A 9,656-nucleotide genomic window follows, 5' to 3' on the forward strand; every position below is an offset into this window, starting at 1 on the left:
TCTATCTATCTATCTATCTATCTATCTAACCAGGAAGCCTGGTCAGCTGGTAAATCTAGAGCCCTTGCCATCTGATTTGTAATTACTTTTACCATAGCTTGTAACAAAACACCCAGAAGGCTAGGGTTATTCCAAATAACAAAAAGAGAGTTACACCACAACACCCCATAGCTTGTAACAAAACACCCAGAAGGCTAGGGTTATTCCAAATAACAAAAAGAGAGTTACACCACAACACCATCCTTCTTATCAACATATAAACAATTCATCCCTACATTCCCTTTCAATTAAACAAAAAAGCGTTCCTTTCTGTTTTTCTCTTGGTACCTCAATTTCCTTTCCAAACTTCTTCTTTGTTCTGGTGCTTGTGATAGGAATCTTTGGAAATCTCAAAGTATGATCCATGAACCCTGAGGATCCTTACGACTTTCTCAGGGCATCTACAAGGTCAAAACTCTTTGTATAATAACACTAAGATGTTTAAAATACTTTTCCTTTTTCCAACTATATATCTGTATGAGGATGCATTTTCTTCACATTTCAACTAAAATTATGTATTTTAACAGAAGTAGATTTGAAGCTGTCTTCTATTAAGTCAGACATTAAAGAGAATTGAAAAAATATGCATAATAATGCCACTCTTCTCTGTAAATTTTTGTTTTGGAAAATTTGGAAAATGTTAACATATAAGGGTTTGTTATTATTATTTTTAATGAATTAATAAATAAATATTTTAAATTTGCCAGTTTTAATTTTCAGTATTATAATTATTGGTAGATATATATATATATATATATACATATATATATATATATATAAACTCTTAGAGTGCTTCATAATTTTTGAGAATGTAAAGAAATCCTCAATAATTTTTAAGATGATCTAGGTGTAAAGGCTAATACTATAAACAAATTAGAGGACCAAGGAATAGTTATATGTCAGATTTATGGAGAATGGAGGAAGTTATGATCAAACAAGAAATAGAGAACATTATGGAATGCAAAATGGATAATTTTGATTACATTAAATTGAAAAGTTTTTGCACAAAGACAAAGCCAAAGATTAGGAGGGAAGCAGAAAACTGGGAAATAATTTTTACAACTAGTGTCTCCAATAAAGGCCTCATTTCTAAAATATATAGAGAACTGAGTCAAATTTATAAGAATACAGTCATTCCCAGTTGATAAATGGTCAAAGGACATGGATGGGCAATTTTCAGAGGAAGAAATCAAAGCTATCAATAGTCATATGAAAAGATGCTCTAAATCATTATTGATTAGAGAGACGCAAATCAAAATGACTCCAAGGTACCACATCACACCTATTAGATTAACTAACATGACAAAATAGAACAATGATAAATGTTGGAGAAGATGTGGGAAATTGGAATACTAATTCATTATTGGTGGAGCTGTGAGCTGATCCAGCCATTCTGGGGAGCAATTTGGAACTATGCCCAAAGGGCTATAAAAATGTGCATACCCTTTGACCCATCATTACCACTTCTAGGGCTGTATCCCAAAGACAGCATGCAAATGGGAAAAGGACCCAGACGTACAAAAATATTTATCTTTTTTTTCCCTTTTTTTTTGAGGGGGGAAGGCAGGGCAATTGGGGTTAAATGACTTGTCCAAGGTCACACAGCTAGTAAGTGTGTCAAGTGTCTGAGGCTGGATTTGAACTCAGGTCCTCCTGACTCCAGGGCCAGTGCTGTACTCACTGCACCACCTAGCTGCTCCACAAAAATATTTATAGCAGCTCTTTTTGTGGTGACCAAGAACTGGAAATCGAGGGGATGCTCATCAATTGAGGAATGGCTGAACAAGTTGTGGTATATGAATGTAATGTGCTATTGTGCTATAAGAAATGATGAACAGGTGGACTTAAACCTGGAAAGACTTACATGAACTGATGCTGAGTGAAGTGAGCAGAACCAGGAGAACATTGTACACAGTAAGAGCCACACTGTGCAAGGACTGATTTTGATAGACTTAGCTCTCCTCAGCAATTCAAGGACCTAAAACTTTTCCAAAAGACTCATGATGGAAAATGCCATCCATATCCAGAGAAAGAAGTATGGAGTGGGAATACAGAGCGAAGTAGACAATTTTCTCTTGTGTTTTGTTTTGTTTTCTTTCTCATGGTTTCTCCCATTTGTTATAATTCTTCTATGCAACATGACTAATGTGAAAATGTGTTTACTAGTAATGTATGTGTAGAGCTGTATCAGCAAGGCAATAATCACAATATAGATGATAATTGTCAATATGTCTATGTGGTTCTGTATCGCAAAATATACAAGACTCTCCACATAGAAGGTAGATGAAGTAAATCATTTATTCAGACACCAGAGAAGCGGATTCCATAAGCGTCTACCCAATCCATCACAGCAACAATGAATTCAATACACAATATCACAGCATGGAACCTCACCATTACAGAACCATCTGCCCCCTTCTGGGGCCTTCTCCAAAATAAGTGAAACTTACAACACAGCTATCACAGGTCAGCTCTCTTTCCCTCAGCTCTAACTGTGGTAACTGCAGTAACTGCTCTCTCAGCGTTTCCTGTGACACAACTTCCTTTTCCTCTCAGCAAGCTCCTACTACCACATGTGACTTAGGCTTCCTGCGATGTAAACAGGTCACATGGCCTATTAATGGGTAGGAAAGATCTTCAAATCTAAATTGCTATTACAAGAGCCCATATCAGATTGCATGTGCTTTTGGGGAGAGGGGAGAGGGGGAGAAAATTTAAGACTTATGGAAGTGAACATTGAAAACTGAAAATAAATAAATTAATAAGTTGAAAAAATGATTTTTAAGCATATAAAAAGATCTTGAGACCAAAAAGTTTGAGAAATACTACTCTATTCCAATAAAAGTCTATTTTTTTCTCCTTTCTACTTAGTTTAGGTGGATAACTTATCCTTGACTGAAAAACTGTATCTCTTGTCATTCAGAATATTTTATTACAAGCACTTTTCTTCCTTATGTGATAGCTGCTAAGTATCATGTGCTCTTATTGTGATTCCTTTGTACCTGAATTAAGTCTTTTTGGCTACTTGTACAATTTTTTCTTTTGACCTGGAAGCTCTGACATTACTGGTTTTCATTTTGAGGTTTCTTTCTAGAGGTGACTGGTGGATTCTCTCTATTTCCACATTACCATCTTGTCCTAAGGGTTCTGGGTAGTTTTCATTTATAATTTCTTGAAATGTAGTATATAGATTTAATGATCATGGATTTCAGTAGTCATTCTTAGATTGTCTCTGCCTGTTTTACAGGTTAGTTGTTTTTGATAGTATATTTCACATTTTTCTTCCTATTATTTAATTTAACTACTTAAATGATAGCTATTATTTTTTTTCCTTTTTTTAATATGATTTTCATATTTCTTGTCACATTGAGTCATTTTCTTTCTAGCCCATTCTGTTTTCAGAGCATTAAGTTCTTCAGTGAGGCTATCCACCCTCTGTTCTAAGATGTTAATTTCCCTTGCCATTGTCTCCTCCCTAGCATTTCCATTCTGTATCTCTTGTTTAATTTCTTCCAAGTGTCATAAATATACTTAGTCTAGGAATAAACAATGCTCGTTGGAAAGCCAGGAAGGTTTTAATTATATTTTACATTTATTCATTCTGAATAAACGGGTATGTCCCCCAAATAGAGTACAGGAGAGTACTCAGACAAATGCCATTCCTTTTATTGACTCCCATTTCGAATTTCCCACCTGGCTCTTCATTGGCCAGATGCAACCCCCTGACTACCTATGTCATGCACTTCTCAAACAGCTCATTAAGGATGTGTACAAGCTTCTAACCTTTCACCAGATCAGAAGCCTGATTTCAGAAGCCTGGTTTTGGCTAGATCATAGCTCTGAAAATGAAGAGGTTTAAGGATAATGATGATAGGTAAGGGAACCATACGTTTCTAGGGGTGCTCGTGACCCCAAAATACCGACATGCCGGGTCCTGCCAAAAGAATTCGACTCAAGCCTTCTCAGCCAAGGGAAAAGACAAAGTTTATTAAGGGTTTGCCATAATGGGTTGTGACGCCTGTTTCCACAAGAGGGCCAGATTCAGCCTACTGAACTAGATTGAATCTGGGCACCTTCATGGAGGCAAGATGGCGATTATATACACAAAGATTGTGGGAGGGATTGAGGGGTGGTCTGGGGTGATTAGAGGAGGGGTTTAGGGAGGGACTTGAGGAGGAGTTTGATGGGACTGAGATGAGGTCAGACTCCAGGGTGGGAAATAGCTGAAGGCTACCTGGAGATGACAGACAATAGAGGGGTAGGGTAACAGAGTAGGGTACAGATATTTTGATCAGGATTAAGTGTGGGGAAACAGTTGGACAATAGAGGGCTAGGCTAGGCAGAGACTTGGGCCCAATGATAATGCAAGGCCCATGGCCTTAGAGGAAGGCCAGATGAAGTTGGAAAACTCAAGGAGAGTTCAAGGTGGTTCCCAGAGACTGTGCCCTCATCAGTAAGAACCAATCACCTGATGTACAATCTGCTATCACTATCCTGTGGAAAGAAAACCCCTCCCACCATTTCTCACACAAGTACCCCTATGGTTTGCAGGGCCAGAACTTTTTTTCTTCAAGGCTTTCCCTATAGGTGCGTCTCACTACCATTGTATTCTGTGTGTTTCTATTCTTCCCTTGATGTTTTGTTGATGTGGGAGAGAAAACCCCAGGTTACAGGAGAGAGCTTCCTGTTTACTTCAGGGTTACTGACTATTGGCCTGTTTTTGTTTTTGTTTTGCTAGAGGGAATGCAGGGAAGGATTGGGGAAAGAGGGCTACATATTAGTCAGACTACAGTAAGAAAAGCGTTCTCTGGGGCAGCTAGGTGGCGCAGTGAGTACAGCACCAGCCCTGGAGTCAGGAGAACCTGAGTTAAAATCTGGCCTCAGACACTTGACACGTTACTAGCTGTGTGACCTTGGGCAAGTCACTTAACCCCAATTGCCCTGCCTCCCCTCCCCCCCAAAAAAGAAAAGCGTTCTCACTTATTCAAGATCGAGGCATAGCTATACTCTTGGAGGTAGTGTCCTCCTTCAGAAGAAGTAAAATGAATTCTAATAGGGCAAGTAAAAATCTTATTAAAATCAACCCCAAAAGTATTTGATGTTCCTTATGAAAATTTTGTTGAATACTGCTTAATGAGTGCTTGAAAACTTCTGCATAGGAGGGTAGAATAGTATATAATTTATAGTAATAAAGAAGTCTATTCCTTATCAATGGAATCTGATAATTCAGGCACTTTACTCCCTCAGGATTTTTGGTTTAGGGGAATGTGTTTTTGGCATTAGCGAGTGGATTAATTTAGGTGGCACAGTGGATAGAGTGAGCTGAAACTAGCCATGTGACCCTAAGCACTTAACCTCTGTTGGTCTCAATTTCCCCACCTGCAAAAGGGTTGTTGTGAGATTCAAATGAGATAACTATAAAGTGCTTAGCACAGAGCCTGGCACATAGTAAGTACTATATGCATGTGAGTTATTATTATTATTATTATAAATGTGGGAGTGGTTGAAGTTGTAAGTAAAAGCAGAATGTTCCAGTTCAATTCAGAGAATTTGTTACTGATGTCAATTGGCAGTAGAAAAGGTATATTATTTGTAAAATCATCTTTTTCCACCCCAATTCCCCATCATACTTTCTCTTTAAGAAAAGTATGAAGTAGGAATAAAACTATAGAAGCCAGGAGTGTGTCTTTCCTTATCTACTTGTAAATTCTGAGCCAGGACCTTTCTAAGGATTGAATGGAGAACGGGTTGCGATAAAGTACATGGCTCAGGTCCCTTCACGCCTAGTGTGCAGTTCTACGGGATGAACAGATAAAAACCTGTCCAGGATCAGGACAGGGTTAAAATTAGAGTCAGTTATCTGGTGGTTAGTTAAAGATAGCTTGGCATATGAATGAATGAACATACTTTGACTAAACTTTGGCTTCCTTGACTCTAGACCTTAAGTCTCACTTTTTAACCTGAAAGTTTCTTTTGAGGATTGTGCGGGGGGGGGGGGGGGGGGGGGGGGGGGGCCCTGTACTGGGGTACGATGGCAATAGCAGGGGTTCTTAAAAGACAGAAGGGACGTGGTGAAAAAGTATTCTAGGAAAACTAGTGTGGCTTACTCACTCAAGTTCCACTTTGAATGACTCATCATGGCATGGAGACAAGCTTGGACTCTCAGACTATTCCGGCAGAGTGTAAGCATATGGTTTGAAGACAAGCCTATCTTCATTTGAAAAGGCTTCAGGATGATGAAATGCTCAGCTTTAGCATCCCTCAAAGACTTTTTATCAAGTCATAGAAGAATTTCAATCTGTGTTGATGGCTCAGAGTATTCACCCTGAATGAAGTTACAAGTTGCTGAAATACTAAGATAGCATACAAAATGAAATGCAGAGGGAAAGATTAGAAGCAAGGAAGCCAGTTTTAGGACTTGTAGTAAAATTCAAGAGATGATGAGGGCCTTAGACTATGGTGGAAGAATGGCATAGAAATCTGATAGAGATTTAGTTGGAAAGGACCTTAAAGAACTATTCCAGCACCCTAATTTTACTGATGAGACAACTAAGGCCTTGAGAGGTAAATTAATCACACAAGCAAAGAACAGATTGAAACCCAAGCTCTCTGACTCCAAAGTCAATGTTGCATCTGGAGGAAGGGATGAAAAAAGAAGTGCACACCACCTACAAGGAGAAAGAATTTGAAGTCTTGTGTATAGACCAGTGAGTAGGCCAATACAGCTGGATCACTGTGAGGGAGTAATATGTAAGAAGACTGGAAAGCTAGGAGGGAGCTAGGCTATAAAGAATTACAAATGCCAAAAAGAATTTGTTTTATTATGGAGGTTATAATAGGGAGGCAATAGTTTGGTGACCAGTGGTGAGACGATCACACCTATACCACAGGAAAATTACTTCCAAAGGAATGTGGAGGATAGATGAGAGCGGTGAGAGGCTAGAGAGAGGGAGACCCAAACAGTTACTGCAATAGTATATGTGAAAGATGATGAGGTCCTGAACTAAGATGGCAACTGTGCAAATCATGCACTAGAGATGTGAAAATAGTAGAGACAAAATTTCACAAGTAATTGGATGTGGAGGTCAGTGAAGAATCAAAAATGATGCCAAAGTTGCAAATTTGTGTGACTATGGGACTCCACAGTAATAGAGAAGTTTAGAAAAGGAGTGACTGTTGAGGGAAAGCCAATGATGAGTTTCAGAAGATGTCTCTAGGACATCAAATTCAAAATTTCTTTTTTTTTAATTTTATTTTGTTTTTTTGCAATTCAAAATTTCTAATGGGCAGTTACAGGATTAATACAGATCTTTTTTTTTTTTTGCACTCAAAGTTATTCTATTTACATTTTATCCATAGGTAAGGAAGGGCAATTTATATAAGTATAAACAAAAAGCATACGAAGTAAATCCAATATAATTTGTCAAGAAGGCACCAGCAGCTAGGGAGGATCAGGAAAGGCTTCATGCCAAAGGCAGCCCTTGAGCTCCACTCTGAATAAAAAGGAAGGAGCAAGAATCAGAGAAGGTGTATTAATACAGATCTTAACACAGGATAAAGAGCTTAGAAAGAAAAACTCGGGCTAAGCATATAACTCTAGAAATCATCTACATAAAGATAGTAATTGAATCTTTGGGAACTAATAAAATTACCAAAAGAGGATACAGAGAAAAGGGGAGAGACACAGCACAGAACCTTGAGATACATCCACTTAGAGAGTCTGACATGAATGAATGAGCAAGGATTGAGAAGGAGCAGACAGGTAGAATTGAACAGATGAACAAACTGGGGAACTGGGGGGTTGTGAGACCTGCAGGGGTCAGTAATAATTACAAAGGAGTACAGTTATGGAAACAGGGATAAGGTGAAAACTATATGGACACAATTCAAAGTTGATAACTAATTTATAATGCAAATATTTAATAATATCAAGGAAAAAACTAGTTTGTGGGGCTAAAAGAATTTTAAAAAACATTTGGTTGCAAAGACTAAAATCTGATGTTCAGATAAACCTTAGCCAGCTTCTTCTCTGCACATACACCTATATAATTACCTGTATATACAAACAACGTACCAACAATTAGCCAATATCTGTAAACCAGCAAACATCAAGTCTTTAGAGAAAACAGTATAGTGTATCTATTAACACTTATATAGTCAAAATCAGGACTTGTTTTTCAAAATAGTACTTGTTAAACCAGGTATTAAATTCTGTTTTTGTTATCAAAGGCAACTGTATGGTTAAGAACTTTTGACGTCCTAAGAGCTACCATCATTAGTTAACAAACTAAATACTCTTTTGTAGCACCCAAAATATTTCTGTCATGCCATTCATCTTTCTAGTAGCCCTGGGAGAGGAAAATAAAATAGGCACAAATTACTTATTCTGTTCTGGAATGAGAGCACAACTTTAGAAAGGTTAAGAATTTCCTTGGAATTCCTAGCTTAAAGTGGCTGTATCATTTTTTAAAAACTGTGTTCAAATACACTGCAATTAATTTTACAATTAGTGGGAAATAGGGGAGGAGGGAACCCAAAGTGAAACCATAACACACATATAAACTATAATCCCATAGTGACTTGTCACCAACTCACTAATCAGCTAGCTACACACACTGGCACAGGAACTCTCTGAGAGTTCTATAATTTCAGCCAGTAGAGGGCAGTGGCACACAAAATAAAGAAATATGCAATGCATAACGTAACTGTTTCATAGGTCACGGGTGTACAAAAATTATCAGTTCTAGAAAATAAGTAAACATTATTTTTATGTCCATATTCCCTTTGCCCAAATCCTACGACTGGTCAACTATTGTATAAAACAGGGTTGAAGTAGATCATCTCTAAGATCCCTTCAAGCAACTTCTCAAAACAGGCTGCCAATGTTGCTTCCTACAAATACTTGACTGCCCTCTGAGGTAGCCCACCCCTACTTTATGATCTTCCAATGTCTCACCACAAAAATATGACAAGACTGGTATTACTGCATGGGTCCATGGCAAACAAAGCCCTTCAGGAAAAAGAGGGGTGGCCACCTATCACTATAGTTGCAGCAAAGTGATATATATGAATTTACTGGGCACTGCATCCTTCCTTTTGTCTACCTAATTCAGCCTCTTCCTCTTAGGGCATAAATTAAATCCTACTTTGTTACTTTTCTTCTCTTCTAATTCACTTCTTACTTCTTCAGTAGTATATTCTGATTCTCAAGACCTCCACATTTAACTACATTCTATAAACTCTGGAGAAATTGGTCATCACAATTTAATACCTTCCACCCATCTCCTTTTCTTATTGTGAAATTTAGGTTTGGCATTAGGGAAAAAATATTTGGATGGCCTTTATCAGCATCTATTGATGGCAGAAAGAAAACATTTTTCATATTATGAATTCATCTTAAGAAGTTGTTTGGAGGGGTCAGGATTAATTTCTGCACACATAAGTGGATAGCAGTCATCAGCTTATGATTTGTGTGGCTACAGCTTATTAGTTGTATTAGATACACATAGTTCATGAGATAAAATACTCTATAAACCTTAAGAGGATTGTATAAATAAAACTATCATATTTTGTTCATTTGTGTATTTAAAAGAAGACAAAAAAACGCTTTGCAATAA

This window comes from Trichosurus vulpecula, chromosome 1 (assembly GCF_011100635.1).
Source record: "Trichosurus vulpecula isolate mTriVul1 chromosome 1, mTriVul1.pri, whole genome shotgun sequence".
Lineage (NCBI taxonomy): Eukaryota > Metazoa > Chordata > Mammalia > Diprotodontia > Phalangeridae > Trichosurus > Trichosurus vulpecula.